The 18,481-nt window shown below is 44.4% G+C and overlaps 1 non-coding gene and 1 pseudogene across 1 annotated transcript; one reads left to right on the top strand and one right to left on the bottom strand.

The window, feature by feature from the left end:
• The window catches only part of LOC123995524, a 43,118-nt pseudogene extending 25,153 nt beyond the window's left edge, over positions 1-17,965 (bottom strand).
• On the top strand, positions 1,288-1,363 carry trnaa-ugc. Its single transcript has one exon. It is a non-coding gene; the product is annotated as a tRNA-Ala (tRNA).
• Positions 17,966-18,481: the final 516 nt, after the last annotated feature.

Genomic DNA, 18,481 nt, shown 5'->3' with positions numbered 1-18,481 from the left:
TGTAGATGCTGAAATAAATAGAACTGTTTGAACATGATGACCATCGTTATGTTTGGAGGAAAAAAGGGGATGCTCGCGAGCTGAAGAACACCACCACAACCGTGAAGCACAGGGGTGGCAGCATCATGTTGTGGGGGTGCTTTGATACAGGAGGGACTGGTGCACTTAACAAAATAGATGGCATCATGAGGTATGGAAAATTATGTGGATGCATTGAAGCAACATCTCAAGACATCAGTCAGGAAGTTAAAGCTTGGTCGCAAATGGGTCTTCCAAATGTACAATGACCCCAAGTATACTTCCAAAGTTGTTGCAAAATGGCTTAAGGACAACAAAGTCAAGGTATTGGAGTGGCCATCACAAAGCCCTGACCTCAATCCTATAGAAAATTTGTGGGCAGAACTGAAAAAGTGTGTGCAAGCAAGGATGCCTACAAATCTGACTCAGTTACACCAGCTCTGTCAGGAGGAATGGGCAAAAATTCACCCGAATTATTGTGGGAAGCTTGTGGAAGGCTACCCAAAACGTTTGACCCAAGTTAACCAATTTAAAGGCAATGCTAAAAATACTAATGGAGTGTGTAAACCTCTGACCCACTGGGAATCTGATGAAAGAAATAAAAGCTGAAATAAATAATTATCTCAACTATTATTTTGATATTTCACATTCTTAAAATAAAGTGGTGATCCTGACTGACCTAAGACAGGAAATTTTACTATAATTAAATGTCAGGAATTGTGAAAAACTGGGTTTAAATGTGTTTGGCTAAGGTGTATGTAAACTTCCCGACTTCCACTGTATGTACAGGGGTTCAAGATGGCTGTCTTCCATACTTTTGGGAATTAACTTTCTTGCATTGATAACTTGACTATCTGGGTATTTGGGTGGTTAGGCTGTCACTGTACTTTTTTAGAAATACAGTTCCCAGACCAAACACATCTTTTGCTTTAGAGTTTGAGGAAGGAAAGGATTTTCTTGACCTTTACCTCACTGGTGGACAACAACAAAAAAAATGGTATGGCTTTCATTGCTGGGATCATGGACAGGTCTTTTGGCCCAGCTCTAGGACTGAGTCAATGAAATAGTCATTAAAGGTGGGTGCGATGACTGAGCGGTTGTCCTGAAGCCGTTGACTTTCAATTGTAGACTCAGCGTGATCTTTCCCAGTGAGTTTGTTGCTGTTCCCTTTTGCTTCATTGATGATATTGAGAAAGAAATTGGCTTTGGCTTTCCTGAGACTCATTGTCACTTTGTTTCTCAGTCCTTTATAGATTAGTTTGTCAACATGGTCCCGTGTGGCTCAGTTGGTAGAACATGGTGCTTGCAACGCCAGGGTTGTGGGTTCGATTCCCATGGGGGACCAGAAGGAAAAAAAGAATGAAACACTTACTACTTTAAGTCGCTCTGGATAAGAGCATCTTCTAAATGACAAAACATAACATCTAGGGCACATTTTAGAGACTGTTATAGAACAGCATCTCTTCTTCATAACTTCCCATAAAGTATCATCTAATCAGGGTAGGCCTTGTATTTTTGTTGGGTTTGTGAGGCACCTGTTTAGTGAACTCAGAAACGGCTCCAGGGATAAGCGACATAAGTGGTCGCGTAGAGCTCCAGGCTGCTTGCCCCACAAGGTGGAAGTTAGTTTGCAGGCATTTTTATTTTGTTGTCAGTCACTGACAGTCACTCAATTAGCCATGTCAGCAAATTATTTTTGGATTGGTAAGTTAGTCTCGCGAGCTATTTAAGCTTATAGTAAGCATGGGCGAATACCGACAAGTCACTTAGGGCACGTGCCCAGCGGCCCTGACCTCCAGGGGTCCCCCATTGATTTGTTAGACACTTTCCCTCAGATATCATTAACATGGCATAAGTCATAGCAAAATGTGTAGAATTGCAGGTAATTAGCTTTAAAACTGCAAAAATGTCTCTCCACCTCATGGCAAAATGAGTAGAATTACAGGGAATTAGCTGTAAAAAATGTTGTTGTTTTTAAAAATCTCTGCCCCATTGCCAAATGAGTAGAATTGCATGAAATGTGTTGGAAAATTGCAACATTGTCTCTCTGCCCCATGGCAAAACGTGTAGGGAGGGGCAACCAAATCTTGCTTATGGCCCCCAAAAGGCTAGAGTGAACTTGGTTGTATTTGAGTCATCGGAGAAGTCAGTATGTCTCAGTGTTCTTTTCAATCTGTCTGTCTGAGATTTATGTCTGTCTATCTGAGTGTTGTATTCCATTTGGTCTGTCTTGAGAGCTACTACGTTGCACCGAACATTTCAATATTGAATTTGTACTCAAATGTCAGCCTTGTCCCTTCTGAGCACACATTTTCCCTTTTTGTTCTAAAAACAAAGAAACCCACAAATGCATGCATGTACGTACGCAACAATGCAACAACCTACCTCTCCTTTGATGCTGTCCTCTATTTCCTCAGAGCTATCCTTACAGTCTTTAGAGTCCTCCACAGATATCCCTGTATTCCCACCTCTCAGCAGCCTATTGGAGAAGGAGAAGCAAGAGAGAGGGAGGAGATAGGTCTTTAAACTGGCTTTGCCTGAGGTGCCCTGCCAGCCATGTCAACCCTTCCTCGCCCTCTGAGTACCCAAGCCCGTATCCCGCCCCATAACACATCCTGCCCAACCAAGAACCGACCCAGCTCAGACTCCAGCTCTACAATTCACATTCAATGATCATGATCGTGAGCATAAGAACAGACTTTTATCATGAGCCTAGTGGCCTTATTAAAAGGGCTATTGAAACAAGGAGGCAGTGTAAAGTGCAGACGCAGCGTTGTACGACTGGCTTAAAATAGTGTTACATTTCAACATACAACTCTACCGTTTGTCTTTCACTCTCCCCCTATTTAATTTCCTCTCTCTATAGCCGCAGGCACAGACATGACCTTAAGCGCATTTTCTGCACAGTACAGAGTCTTACAAAGACACCCTTAAAAACATACAGCAGACTCATTCCAATGTAAATTTAGAAAACCAAAACAGATTCCTAGATAATTGGCACGCTTGCTGAAGCTAAATATAACACTAACATTAATGTACACAGACACTGTATAGACACTAATCTTAAATCTTAGAATAGATAGAAACCAATTAGTCTTACTGGTCTTCCTTGAAGTAGGTGAAGCCCACGAATGGCAGCTGGTTGCCCACAAAGGCCCTTGGTGTGGGAAAGGTCTCCACGTCGCCTTTGTCATCCTTAATCTCGTCAAAGTTACTGGTGTCTATGTCACTGCTCAGCTCTGGTACAACTGGGGCCACGGCTGAAGAAGGGAGAGCGAGAGGGAGGCAGAGAGGAAGTGGGAGAAGCAGAGGGGGAGATGGGGGCAGAGAGGGAGAGAGGCAGAGTGAGAGAGAGAGAGAGAGAGAGAGATACAGAGTCATGAAGAAGCAGAGTGTGTGTGTGAGCGAGAGAGGACATAAAAGGGGTGGAAATAGTGTGGGTTTGGGTAGAGAAGAGAGAGGGAGATATAGCTGATTCAAATATGTCTAAAATCAACCAACTCAGCTCCATGCTAAAATTGGTGTCAATCAAGATACACTAACACAGAGCTAACTGTCAGCTCCTCCGATTCTCAATCAGTGTGTGGTTATTTTCACAGTATAGTTTGTGATTTTCTAAGTGTGTATAGAATGTGTGTGTGTGTAGCACACCAAATGAAACTGGGCATAGGAGGTAGAAGAGAGCGAGCTGGCGTGGTGCGGACGCCAGACCCGCAACTCCTCTCTCCCCCAACAGTACCGGCTTTGTGTCCCAACACACACTGTTGCCTTTCACACATGCAGCCTAAACACACTCCAGGAGAGATATAACTAACTCTCCTTCTTTTGCTGCTCCTTTAAAGGCCCCCGGCTGCAGAGCCGGACAGAAATAAATTATAAGGGCCAGGAGGCGAAAGCTGAAAAAGTTAGCCTGCTCTGCAGGAAACTAAGCCGCCTTGTTGAATCCTCTTTCTTCAACAGGATCGGTTCTTGCTCCAGGCAAAGATAGCCAAGTTTAAGACAGACCCTCAGTAGGGAGAGATGAGATGGATGGATGAAAGACAGGAGAGAAAGATATATGGATACAGAGAGTGAGTGATAAAAGACGGAACGAAAGAAAGAGAAAAAAAATAGTTGTGCGGTGAGACTGGAGAAAGAGATGCCGCTTTAGCTCTGCGGAGGCCAATTACGGCGCTGCTTACCCAGCATGCTCTCTGATAGTGGGTAGGCTAATGACAGGCAGCTGTGGCCACAGTGAGAGTGCAGAGAGGAGGGAGCGACCGTACCTCAAATCTGATCTGGGGCCTGGTGCAGCGGTTCTGGGGCATCTCCTCTCATTACCCCAATCCAACCCAGCCCGCCCCCAGAGTGGCTACCGACACCCTCTCCACCCTTTTCCTCCCTCCACCTCCCCTCAATCATACAATCATAGGACAGGGTGCATCAGCCGAAGAACATGGCTGACGTTTACATTCTCCCAACCAAATCTACCATTTTGTTAGTTTTTTTGCATAACTTTAAAAAAAACTTATTGTGTACATAATGTTGCTGCTACTGTCTCTTATGACCAAAAATAACATCTGGACATGAGAACAGGGATCACTCACTGCGGACTGGAAGAAACTTTTTCCTTTAACGAGTCTGACGAGAAGGATATCCTGCTTTCACTGGAACAGGCCCAGATCCACGTCTTTTGAGTGAAGAAGACGCAGGAAAAGGGGCCGCAGATCGGGCAGCCTTCTAGAATCCGTAGGCGAGCGATTAAACTCCCACTGCTATCCGTTCTTCTTGCTAATGTACAATCATTGGAAAATTAAAATTGATGACCTATGATTAAGATTGTCCTAGCAACGGAACATCAAAAACTGTATATCTTATATTTCTCCGAAACGTGGCTGAACGACGATACGGAGAGTATAGAGCTAGCGGGATTTTCCGTGCACCAGCAGAACAGAGATGCAACCTCTGGTAAAACGAGGGGTGGGGGTGTGTGTCTATTTGTCAGTAACAGCTGGAGCATGATGTCTAATATTAAAGAAGTCCTGAGGTATTGCTCGCCTGAGGTAGAGTACCTTATGATAAGCTGTAGACCACAATATCTACCAAGAGATTTCTCATATATATTATTTGTAGCCGTCTATTTACCACCACAGACCGATGCTGGCACTAAGACCACACTCAACCAACTCTATAAGGCCATAAGCAAAAAAGAAAATGCTCATCCAAAATCAGCGCTCCTAGTGGCCGAGGACTTTAATGCAGGCAAACTTAAATCAGTTTTACCAGATTTGTCACATGTGCAACCAGAGAAAAAAAATCCTAGACCATCATAACGCCACACACAGAAATACATACAAAGCTCTCCCTCGCCCTCCATTTGGCAAATCTGACCATAATTATATCCTCCTGATTCCTGCTTACAAGCAAAAACTAAAGCTGGAAGTACCAGTGACTTGCTCAATACGGAAGTGGTCAGGTGGATGCTACACGTGGATGCTACACTGCAGGACTGTTTTGCTAGCACAGACTGGAGTATGTTCCAGGATTAATCCGAAGGCATTGAGGAGTACACCATCTCAGTCATTGGCTTCATCAATAAGTGTATCCACGACGTCGCCCCCACAGTGACTGTACATACATATCCGCTGCTCTGGCTCCCCAATGGTGGAACAAACTCCCTCACGACGCCAGGACAGCGGAGTCAATCACCACCTTCCGGAGACACCTGAAACCCCACCTCTTTAAGGAATACTTAGGATAGGATAAAGTAATCCTTCTCACCCCCCTCCCCCCCTTAAAATATTTAGATGCACTATTGTAAAGTGGCTGTTCCACTGGATGTCATAAGGTGAATGCACCAATTTGTAAGTCGCTCTGGATAAGAGCGTCTGCTAAATGACTTAAATGTAAATGTAATGTAAATGATTACAGGCAACATCCGCATCGAGCTAAAGGCTAGAGCTGCCGCTTTTAAGGAGCATGTGACTAATCAGGACGCTTATAACAAATCCCGCTATGCTCTCTGACGAACCATCAAACAAGCAAAGCATCAATACAGGATTAAGATTGGAAATCCAGACGCGAGCTGCCCAGTGACGTGAGCCTTCCAGACGAGCTAAATGCCTTTTGTACTCGTTTTGAGGCAAGCAACACTGAAGCATGCACGACAGAACCAGCTGTTCTGGATGACTGTGATAATGCTCTCTGTAGCCGATGTGAACGAGACCTTTAAACTGTCAACATTCACAAAGCCGCTGGGCCAGACCGATTACCAGGACATGTACTCAAAGCATGCGAGGACCAACTGTCAAGTGTCTTCACTGACATTTTTACCCTCTCCCTGACCGATTCTGTAATACCTGTTTCAAGCAGACCACCATATTCCCTGTGCCCAATCAAGCGAAGGTAACATGCCGACGTGGCACTCACCATGAAGTGGCACTAGCCATGAAGTGCTTTGAAAGGCTGGTCATAGCTCACATCAACAGCATCCTCCCGGACACCCTAGACCCACTCCAATTCGCATACCCTCCCAACAGATACACAGATGACGCAATCTAAATCACACTCCTTTCTCACCTGGACAAAAGGAACACCTATGTGAGAATGCTGTTCATTGACAGCTCAACGTTCAACACAATAGTGCCCATGAAGCTCACCACTAAGCTAAGGACTCTGAGACTAAACACCTCCCTCTGCAACTGGATCCTGGACTTCCTGACGGGCCGCCCCCAGGTGGTAAGAGTAGGCAACAACACGTCTGCCATGCTGATCCTTAACACTGGGGCCCCTCAGGGGTGTGTACTTAGTTCCTTCCTGTATTCCTTGTTCACCCACAACTGTGTGGCCAAACACGATTCCAACACTATCATTAAGTTTGCTGACAACACAACAGTGGTAGGCCTGATCACAGACATCGATAAGACGGCCAATAGGGAGGAGGTCAGAGAACTGGCAATGTGGTGCCAGGACAACAACCTCTCCCTCAATGTGAGCAAGACAAAGCAGCTGATCATAGACTACAGGAAAAGACGGGCTGAACAGGCCCCCATTAACATCGATAGGGCTGTAGTGGAACGGGTCAAAAGTTTCAAGTTCCTTGGTGTACACATCACCAACAAACTATCATGGTCCAAACATAGCAAGACAGTCGTGAAGAGGGCACGACAAATGTCCCCCCCCCCCCAATGAGGATTAAAAGATTTGGCATGGGTCCCCAGATCCTCAAAAGGTTCTACAACTGCACCATCGAGAGCATCCTGACCGGTTGCATCACTGCCTGGTACGGCAACTGCTGAACATTTGACCGTCAGGTGCTACAGAGGGTAGTGCGAATGGCCCAGTACGTCACTGGGGCCAAGCGTCCTGCCATCCAGGACCTATACAATAGGCAGTGTCAGAGGAAAGCCCATAAAATTGTCAAAGACTTCAGTCACCCATGTTATAGACTCTTTTCTCTGCTACCGCAAGGCAAGCGGTACCGGAGAGCCAAGTCTAGGACCAAAAGGCTCCTCAGCAGCTTCTACCACAAAGACATAAGACTGCTGAACAATTAATAAAATCGCCACCAGACAATTTCCATTTGACCCTCCCTTTTGTACACTGCTGCTACTCGCTGTTTATGTACAAATCACATCAACTAAGCTGTACCCCCGCACACTGACTTGGTACCGGTGCCCCCTGTATAAAGCCTCGTTATTCTTATTCTTATTGTGTAACTTTTTATTACTACTTTTTATTTCGGTTAATTGCTCAGACAGCTGATGTTTAAAGTTAGTGAGGGAAATATAAGTCTCCAGCTTCAGCAATTTCTGCAATTCGTTCCAGTCATTGGTAGCAGAGAATTGGAAGGAAAGGTGGTCAAAGGAGGTGTTGGCTTTGGGGATGACCAGTCAGATATACCTGCTGGAGTGCGTGCTACGGGTGGGTGTTGTTATCGTGACCAGTGAGCTGAGATAAGGCGGAGCTTTACCTAGTATAGACTTATAGATGACCCTGCCTTTTGTACACTGCTGTGGCTCTGGCGACGAATATGTAGTGAGGGCCAGCCGACTAGAGTATACAGGTCGCAGTGGTGGGTGGAATGAGGGGCTTTGGTGACAAAACGGATGGCACTGTAATAGTCTACTTAACTCTTTTTGAACTGCACTGTTGGTTAAGGGCTTGTAAGTAAGCATTTCAAGGTAAAGTCTACCCTTGTTGTATTCGGCGCATGTGACAAATAAAGTTTGATTTGATTTGCTAGCACCCAGGCTGTGTTCCATATGGCACCCCATTCCCTTTATAGTGCACTACTTTTGACCTGGACCCATAAGACTCTGGTCAAAAGTAGTACACTATATAGGGAATAGGGTGCCATTTGGGACGGAGAACAAACTCCCACACCTGAGAGCTTTATATCATGCAATGGTCAGGAATGGGGATGCTTTAACCTGCTAGCCAATGAGCAGACTAGCCAATGAGCAGCATTCTAAATCTCTACCCTTCTCCCACTAGCCAATGCTTAAACCCATCATTTGCTTTTAAACCCATAATGGACAGTGTGCAAGTGCACACCTCTGGACAAGGGTGCAGAATGGGGATGCACAACAAACTAGAGAGTGGGGAGCTCAATAGGAGAACTGTTGCCTGTGATATGTGCTGTGGACTGTGCAACGATGGGTTGAATGAAGATCTAAGGATGAGACACGCACACATACTAGGGTTCGGAAAGGTTGAGACACACTGAGGTTCTGTAAGGAGGAAAGACGCACGCACATATGCACACAAGCACGGTTTAGTGTTACAGACCGCCTGGGCTGTGATCAGGAGTTACAGTATGTCTCGGTCTTAATCAGAGCCAGGTGAAACTTCTTCCTTCCTTTTCCCTCATTTCCTTGGTGACTTTACTGATCTGGCAGCAGTGGATAACTGCAAGCAGCATTTCCACCATTTGTGTGTGTGCCTGCGCTGTGTGTTCAAGTGATCCCACCAAAGTACTTTCAGTTGATTCCTGTCACATGATATCAAAATCAGTGAGAATGGAAGGATGGAGGAGCCCATGTTATGCGATCCCTCCTTGTATCTCAGAATAAAATGGCAAACAAGTACATACTACTGACAAAGCATTAATATCTGTACATCTTTACGCAGGGCAATGGTCTAATGACTGATTAGTAATAGTTCAGTCACACTTGAGCTATGCCTTCTGATAACTGTATGTATCAAGAGCAGGAGTGCTGATTTAGGATCAGTTTTACCTTTTAGATCACAATAAATAAGATGACATGGAGAGCAGGAAATACCTGATCCTAGATCAGCACTCCATATGACTGTTCCACTACATTTTTGCTGATAGACCAAAAAGAGCAGAGGAGGCTTATGCTTCATGGCCCCATACATGGGAATGAACTGTAGTATGTCGTGTATAATCAGGAAAATGGGAAGTTGGGTTACATAGGCAGATACAAAGACACACACAGACAGGGATACACGCAAGGGTGCGCACTGGAACGCATGCCCACACACAAAATGTATGACTGAACACACACACACACGCACTTACTCTGTCGGATGGTGTGGAAGGTCCACTGGTCATTCCTGAAGAAGGGGTGTCTCTTGATCTCCTCCACGCCGTTCCTCCCCAGACGCACCTCCCTGTACATAGCCAATGGGACGGCGCGGTCAAAGAGTTGTCAGTCACTCAAACGTGCAACTCAACTGCAACCTGAACACAATGCAAAGCACCACTTTCCTCCACACAGCTGGAGTGACTGCTAGCCTTCAAGGCACTGACCGAAGTCCACTGACTGACCAGGCTAGACTGCCTCATGACCACTGCAGCACTCAGTAGAACCAGAGTCTAACTGCAGCCAGTTGCTGGCTGATATGGAGATAGATAAAGCCACACAGGAGCACAATCAGGTAATGAGGCAATAGGGTAGTGAGGCAATTGGGCCAGACAAGTCAACTACATTACTGCCTCTCTCACTCTCCCTCCCTCTCTCCCTACCACAGGGTGCAGGGCCGGAGGGGTGCGGCAGTTTGGGCTGCCACGTGTGGGACATTCCAGCCTCAGCCATGAGGAAGGGAGGGAGCAAGGGAAGAAGGGAGGGGTGTGTTTCTGTCCCACTAGAAAACATGAGAGACCATGGAAAAAAACACAGCTTGTCCCTCAGAGAGAGAGACAAAACAGGGAGATGGGGAGGGACTGGATTAAGTCATGGATGAATGAGAGGGCGAGAGTGAGTGAGTTGGTGAGTGAGTCAGTACACAACATGCTGAGCGTGAATAAATGAGTGCATGAGACATTGTGTAGGGAGTGTGTGTGAATGACAGTGGAGTAAGTGAGAGAAGAAAATCAACAGAGGGGAAGGGGAGTAGAAAGGAGATGTTGCACGGCAGCAGAAAGGGCCAGTTGTTGACGTGGCCCCCGGGGGGGCAGGGCTGCTAATGTCAACAGGAAGTGGGCTTCACCTGGGGGCTGACTGGTGGGACTGGCCTGGGTCATTACGCTTCAATGCTCTTAGTTGTTTGCGGAAATTGACCCACTATGCTGTCTACCTTCAGCTAAGTTGTCACCAGGCAGGCGTGATGTCACCAGGCAGAGCAAAACTCCCTCTCACCAAAACGGGTGGTCTTTTCAAACAGCTCTTACACTAAAAGGCATTATCATCATCAAATGAACCTCATAGTGTGTAAATATATACACTGAACAGAAATATAAATGCAACATGAATCAATTTATTTTTATTTTACAGAGTTACAGTTCATGTAAGGAAATCAGTCAATTGAAATAAATAAATTAGGCCCTAACCTATGGATTTCAATACAGATATGCTTCTGTTGGTCACAGATACCTTAAAAGAAAGGTAGGGGCATGGATCAGAAAACTAGTCAGTATTTGGTGTGACCACCATTGGCCTCATGCAGCACAACACATCACCTCCGCATAGAGTTGATCAGGCTGTTGATTGCGGCCTGTGGAATGTTGTCTCACTCTTCAAGTTGCTGGCGGGAACTGGAACACGCTGTCGTACACATCGATTCAGAGCATCCCAAACATGTTCAATGGGTGACATGTCTGGTGAGTATGCAGGCCATGGAAGTACTGGCATATTTTCAGTTTTCAGGAATTGTGTACAGATTATTGCGACATGGGGCTGTGCATTATCATGTTGAAACATGAGGTGATGGCGGCGGATGAATGGCATGACAATGGGCCTCAGGATCTTGTCACGGTATCTCTGAGCATTCAAATTGCCATCGATAAAATATAATTGTGTTTGTTGTCCGTCGAACTGCAGTCAGGTCAAGACCCTGGTGAGGATGACGAGCACGCAGTGAGCTTCCCTATGACGGTTTCTGACAGGTTTGTGCAAAAATTATTTGGTTCTGCAAACAAACAGTTTCATTAACTGTCCAGATAGCTGGTCTCAGATATGTGAAGAAGCCGGATGTGGAGGTCCTGGGCTGTCATGGTTATCCGTGGTTGTGTGGCTGGTTAGACGTACTGGCAAATTCTCTAAAACGACGTTGGAGGTGGCTTATGGTAGAGAAAGCAACATTAAATTCTCTGGCAACAACTCTGGAGGACATTCCTACAGTCAGCATGCCAATTGCACGCTCCCTCAAACCCAGAGATATCCGTGGCATTGTGTTGTGACAAAACTGTACATTTTAGTGGCCTTTTATTGTCCCCAGCACAAGGTGCAACTGTAATGGTCATGCTGATTAATACACTTTTTGATATGCTACATCTTTCAGGTGGATGGATTAGATTTGTGCACAAAATTTGAGACAAATAAGCTTTGTGTGCGTATAGAACATTTCTGGGCACTTTTATTTTAGGTCATGAAACACGGGACCAACACTTTACATATTGCGTTTATATTTTTGTTCAGCATATAAAACATAGGAAAATCTAGCTTTTGTTTGCACTCTACCTTTAAAGGGCAGTAACATAGCCTCCACGGGAAAGTGTGAAAAGTGAGGGGTCACACTTTGAAGGAGCCGAGGGATCACAGAGGTCATTGGTTGTGTTTCGTAGGTCAGAGGTCACACATATACCTGTCAGACAGGAAGGCACAGATGAGGTCCTTGGCATCGTTGGACATCTGCACATTGTCTGGGAAGTGAAGGTTATTCTTGTGATCCATGATCTTCCCGTACGTTCCTACTAGTGACTCGGCATAAAATGGGGTGTCACCTAAAAAGAGAGGTGAAATGTAAGTAACAATGATTGGGTTTTAATTTACGCTTTACAGGGGAGGTTAAGCTGGCTTCTATACACACTAATAGCTTAGTAGTGTGACTAACTGGGTTCAAACCTGTGTCTAGCCCACTGAGCTAAAGCCAAGTCTTGAGGTCTCTGGAAAGGTTACTTATCACCCAAGCGTGGTTAACCAAATCATGTTCGATATTGTATCTTAACGTCAATCCAAATCAAATTACAAAACCAAGCTTATTACATTTTTAAAGCAAATGGTCTGCATGATTAAGACCCTCAACCCCTTTCTGATTCAGGATCAGTGAATGGGGGCAGAGAAAAACTCACTCACCGACCAGCATCTCAAAGATGAAGACCCCCACAGACCACCAGTCACACTCGCGGCCATAGTAGCTGTCGCCACCCTGAGAATTGAGCACCTCGGGGGAGATGTAGTCCGGAGTCCCCACCGCCGTGTCACAGTGGACCATACCCATCTGGAATCAGATAGACAGATGGACAAAGATGCAGGCGGGACAAAGATGCAGGCGGGGAGGCAGACAGGCAGGTGGGGAGCCAGGCAGACAGACAGAGACGGAGACCTAGTTAAAGTAGGTAACCTTAAGTGAAAGATATTGAGACAGTGTGCCTAACACAGATTAGAGTTAGAATTCTTTATACTTTAGGTAGAACTTTCAGGGATGGGCCTGGAGAAATGTAACCACTCTCAAGTTCATAGAAAGAGCTATAGATGCAAGGACTGACCATCCATGTTTTGAGGATATACAGTGTTTGTTTACATTCATACTGTCTACAAACAAGCTTATATTTGGGGTTCTGATGAGGTACAATTGTTACGCCCTGATCTCTTTCACCTGTCTTTGTGATTGTCTCCACCCACCTCCAGGTGTCACCCCTTTCCCCCAATTAGTCTCTGGGTATTTATTCCGGTGTTTCCTGTTTGTCTGTTGCCAGTTCGTCTTGAAAAAAATATCCTGCTTTTCTTATATTTCTTTTGCTAGTTCTCCTGGTTTTGACCCTTGCCTGCCTTGACTCTGAACCTGCCTGCCTGACCATACTGCCTGCCCTGACCTCGAGCCTGCCTGCCCCTCTGTACCTCCCGGAATCTGACCTTGTTTATGTTGTTTTTGCATATCCATAACCATTCTCTTGCCTGCCCCTTGGATTATAATACATATCAGAGACTCGAACCATCTGCCTCCTGTGTCTGCATCTGGGTCTCACCCTGTGCCCTCATAACAATAGTTGAACTAAGCTCATGAGGCATTTATACGTTATATTCTTCAAGAATCAATGGGTATACAGTACCAGTCAAAAGTTTGGACACACCTACTCATTCAAGGGTTTTTCTTTATTTTTACTATTCTCTACATTGTAGAATAATAGTGAAGACATCAAAACTATGAAATAACACATATGGAATCATGTAGCATGTATTGTAAATGTAAATGTATTTTTGATTCTTCATAATAGCCACCCTGCCTTGATGACAACTTTGCATATTCTTGGCATTCACTCAACCAGCTTCATGAGGAATGATTTTCCAACAGTCTTGAAGGTGTTTCCACATATGCTGAGCACTTGTTGGCTGCTTTTGAACTCATCCCAAACCATATCAAGGTCAGGTGATTGTGGATGCCAGGTCATCTGATGAAGCACTCCATCACTATCCTTGGTCAAATAGCCCTTACACAGCGTGTTTTAGGTCATTCTCTTGTTGAAAAACAAATGAGAGTCCCACTAAGTGTAAACCAGATGGGATGGCGTATCACTGCAAAATGCTGTGTTAGCCATTCCGGTGAAGTGTGCCTTGAATTCTAAATAAATCACAGACAGTGTCACCAGCAAAGCACCCCCACACCATCACACCTCCTCCATGCTTCACGGTGGGAACCACACATGCAGATCATCCTATTCTGCTTTTCACAAAGACACGGCGTTTGGAAGCAAAAATCTCAAATTTGGACTCATGGCCAAAGGACCCACGCAAGTCACTTCTTCTTATTGGTTTCCTTTAGTAGTGGTATCTTTGCAGCAATTCAACCAGGACGGCCTGATTCAGTCTCCTCTGAACAGTTGATGTTGAGATGTGCCTGTTACTTGAACTCATTTATTTGGGCTGCAATCTGAGGATGGTAACTCTCAAATGAACTTATCCTCTGCAGCAGAGGTAACTGTGCGTCTTCCTTTCCTGTGGTGATCCTCATGAGAGCCAGTTTCATCATAGCGCTTGATGGTTTGAAGAAACTTCCAAAGTTCTTGAAATGTTCCGTATTGATCTAACCTTCATGTCTTAAAGTAATGATGCACTGTCATTTCTCTTTGCTTATTTGAGCTGTTCTTGCCATAATATGGACTTGGTCTTTTACCAAATAGGGCTATTTCTGCATACCACCGCTACCTTGTCACAACACAACTGATTGGCTAGAACGCATTAAGAAGGAAAGAAATTATAAGGCACACCTGTTAATTGAAATGCATTCCATGTGTCTACCTCATGAAGCTGGTTGAGGGAATGCCAAGAGTGTGAAAAGCTGTCATCAAGGCAAAGAGTAGCTACTTTGAAGAATCTAAAATGTATTTTCCTTTGTTTAAGTACATGATTCCATATGTTATTTCATAGTGTTGATTTCTTCACTAGTATTCTACAATGTAGAAAATAGTAAAAAATTAAGAAAAACCCTTGAATGAGTAGGTGTGTCCAATCTCTTGACTGGTACTGTATATCTCTAATTTATAACTCCAAAAATGGATTTAGCAACTAAGGATTCTAGATGGTAGATAATTATGTAATCACCAATTGTTAAAGAACAGGAGTCCAAGCAGTCTTATCTGTTTTCTCTGGCCTACTTGGAGTACAAATTGAGAGCGTACATAATTTAAAAAATCTGAATGAAAATTATTCAGATGTTGGGGAAGAATTGAATCATGACATTTCTGATGATAATTCTTCTGATTCTGAGCCTCTGCCTGAAACCTACCCGACCGAGGCCTAAGTACAGAAAAGCCAGAACTGTGCGCACTGAGCAGTTGCCCGAGACACCAACAAATGAAACAGTGAGGCAGGAGAGAACAAGCCAGTTACAATGCTATGGGCCGATTATCAGCACAAAATGTCATCACTGAGAGAGCAGACTACATCTCAAGTAAAAAACAACATCAGCAAAGCACTTTCGTTTTTCGCTGTTTCATTGTTAATGTGACATGTGACATGGACGGCCTGACAATTGACTATTTTTGACTGCTGTCATATCAACACAAATTCATTGTAACGGTTCTCATGTGGTGAAGGAGAGTCGGACCAAAATGCAGCGTGTAGATTGCGATCCATGTTTAATGAACAAACGTAACACGAATCTAAATACAAAACTACAAAACAATAAACGTAACGAAAACCGAAACAGCCTATACTAGTGTAAACTAAAACAGAGACAGGAACAAGGACACTAAGGACAATCACCCACAAAACCCAACGCAAAACAGGCTACCTAGATATGGTTCCCAATCAGAGACAATGACTAACACCTGCCTCTGATTGAGAACCATATCAGGCCAAACATAGAAATAGAGAAACCAGACACACAACATAGAATGCCCACCCAGCTCACGTCCTGACCAACACTAAAACAAGGAAAACGCATACGAACGATGGTCAGACCGTGACATTCATAATGACATTATTACTTTTGTGCAGATTTTCATTATTCATCAGGCACACTTTGCGCATGTTTTTTTTTCATAATTTGACTGCGCAACTTGCTGACCGTGCATTTTGGTGGTTGAGTATTATATATATATTTTATGTCATAAAAAGATGCCGTTACCAAATCAAACTTTATTAGTCACAAGCGCCGAATTCAACAGCTGTAGACCTTACAGTGAAATGCTTAATTGCAAGCCCCTAACCAACAATGCAGTTTAAATAAAAATGTAACATTTCAAAAATTAAAGCCATTAGCCATTTGATTAGATGTTCAGGAGTCTTATGGCGTGGAGGTAGAAGCTGTTTAGAAGCATCTTGGACATAGACGTGGCGCTCCAGTACTGCTTGCCGTTGTGGTAGCAGAAAAAACAGTCTATGACTACGGTGGCTGGAGTCTCTGACAATTCTTAGGGCCTTCCTCTGACACCGCCTGGTATAGAGGTCCTGGATGGCAGGAAGCTTTGCCCCAGTGATGCACTGAGCTGAATGCACCGAGCAGTTGCCATACCAGGCAGTGATGCAAGCAGTCAGGATGCTCTCGATAGTGCAGCTGTAGAACCTTTTGAGGATCTGAAGACCCATGCCAAATCTTTCCAGTCTCCTGAGGGTAAATAGTTTAGCTCGTCTGGTAGGCTCGTGTCACTGGGCAGCTCTCGGCTGTGCTTCCCTTTGTAATCTGTAATGGTTTGCAAGCCCTGCCACATCCGAGGAACGTCAGAGCCGGTATATTAGTCCTGTAGTTCGATCTTAGTAATGTATTGACGCTTTGCCTGTTTGATCAAATCAAATCAAATGTATTTATATAGCCCTTCGTACATCAGCTGATATCTCAAAGTGCTGTACAGAAACCCAGCCTAAAACCCCAAACAGCAAGCAATGCAGGTGTAGAAGCACGGTTTGATGGTTCGTCGGAGGGCATAGCGGGATTTCTTATAACCGCATTACAACATATGCTTTCTGTTTCATAGTTGTAACAAAGGCACTCCAGGAATAAAATTGATTGAACACTTGATTTTTTGTGTGTTTACATATAGCCTACAGTAACATAAACTAATGAAAATGCTATTGTGTTATTTAAAAATATATATTTTTATGTTACCTAAGAACTTCATAAATACAACCAAATATTTACTTTTGCAATAGCATACATTAAATGTATTAATTACACTGTTAGAATGTTGCAGTCAGACTGCTCATTAGTTTGAAAGGGGGGGGGGTCCCTCGAGGGCCAGCGGTTCTAGTGTTAAGCCTAGTCCTGAACTAAAACCTTTGGTGATTCTCCATTGAGCATGCTTTTTAGTCCAGGACTAGGCCTAATCAGTGTCTGAGAAACTAGCCCAAACATTTTGTCCAACGGCTTTCTGCCACACTGCACCTGTGCTTATAAGACATGATTCAGTAACTAAATCTGATGCAATTTGTCTGGGGAAATTGACATTGCATTCAAAATCTGACCACAGGGTGTTCTCTCAAAAGCAGATTTCAGCCAGACACAGTTCACTGCCAAAATATTTGCTGAATTTTAGCTCAAGAGAGAAAAGCAGAAAAAATTCTGGTCTAGGGCTTGAGTTTGCCATTTCAGAGAGAATGACCATAACAAGACAAATTTACGGGAGAGGACGGAGTCTCCCTCAGCAAACCCTTAATGCCCAGTCTAGGCCGTAGACTAGTGTTTCCCAATCCTGGTCCTGGGGACCCAAAGGGGTGGACATTTTTGTTTTTGCACTAGCACTAACACACCTGATTCAAATTAAAGTTTGATGATGACTTGATTTGTTGAGTCAAGTGTGTAAGTGCTAGGGCAAAAACAAAAGTGTGCACCCGTTTTGCTCCCCAGGACCAGGATTGGGAAGCACTTCCCTAGCACTTCCCCAGTGCTTCTCAATCCTGGTCCTGGGGAGCCAAAAGGGGTGCACATTTTTATTTATTCTCCAATCTCCACCACCAAAACTCACCGAGTCCATCTTCATGCAGGTGCCGAAGTCAGCCAGCTTGAGGTGGCCATTTTGGTCCAGCAGTATGTTGTCTGGTTTCACGTCACGGTGGATGAAACCCATAGAGTGTATGGTATCTAGAGCCAGCACCACCTCGGCAGTGTAGAATTGGGCCCACTTCTCTGGGTTCAATCCCGGGACCACCCATACGTAGAATGTATGCACACATGACTGTGTCTAAATGGCATATATTATTATTATTATTATTATAGTTCATGGTCAAGGTGATCAGGTCTCCACCGGGCATATACTCCATAACCATGTAAAGGTGGCGTTCATCTTGGAAAGCACAGCATAGCTGAAAAACATGCGGAAAGGATAGTAAACTCAGCAAAAAAGAAAAACGTCCTCTTACTGGCAATTGTGTTCATTTTTAGCAAACTTAATATGTGTAAATATTTGTATGAACATAAGATTCAACAACTGATACAAACTGAACAAGTTCCACAGACATGTGACGAACAGAAATGTAATAATGAACAAAGGAGGGGGGGTTAAAATCAAAAGTAACAGTCAGTATTTGGTGTGGCCACCAGCTGCATTAAGTACTGCAGTGCATCGCCTCCTCATGGACTGCAC

Source organism: Oncorhynchus gorbuscha, linkage group LG14 (assembly GCF_021184085.1).
Source record: "Oncorhynchus gorbuscha isolate QuinsamMale2020 ecotype Even-year linkage group LG14, OgorEven_v1.0, whole genome shotgun sequence".
NCBI classification, from domain to species: Eukaryota; Metazoa; Chordata; class Actinopteri; order Salmoniformes; family Salmonidae; genus Oncorhynchus; species Oncorhynchus gorbuscha.
The sequence above is the reverse complement of the archived record's forward strand: the minus strand, read 5'-3'. Positions and strand labels throughout refer to the sequence as shown.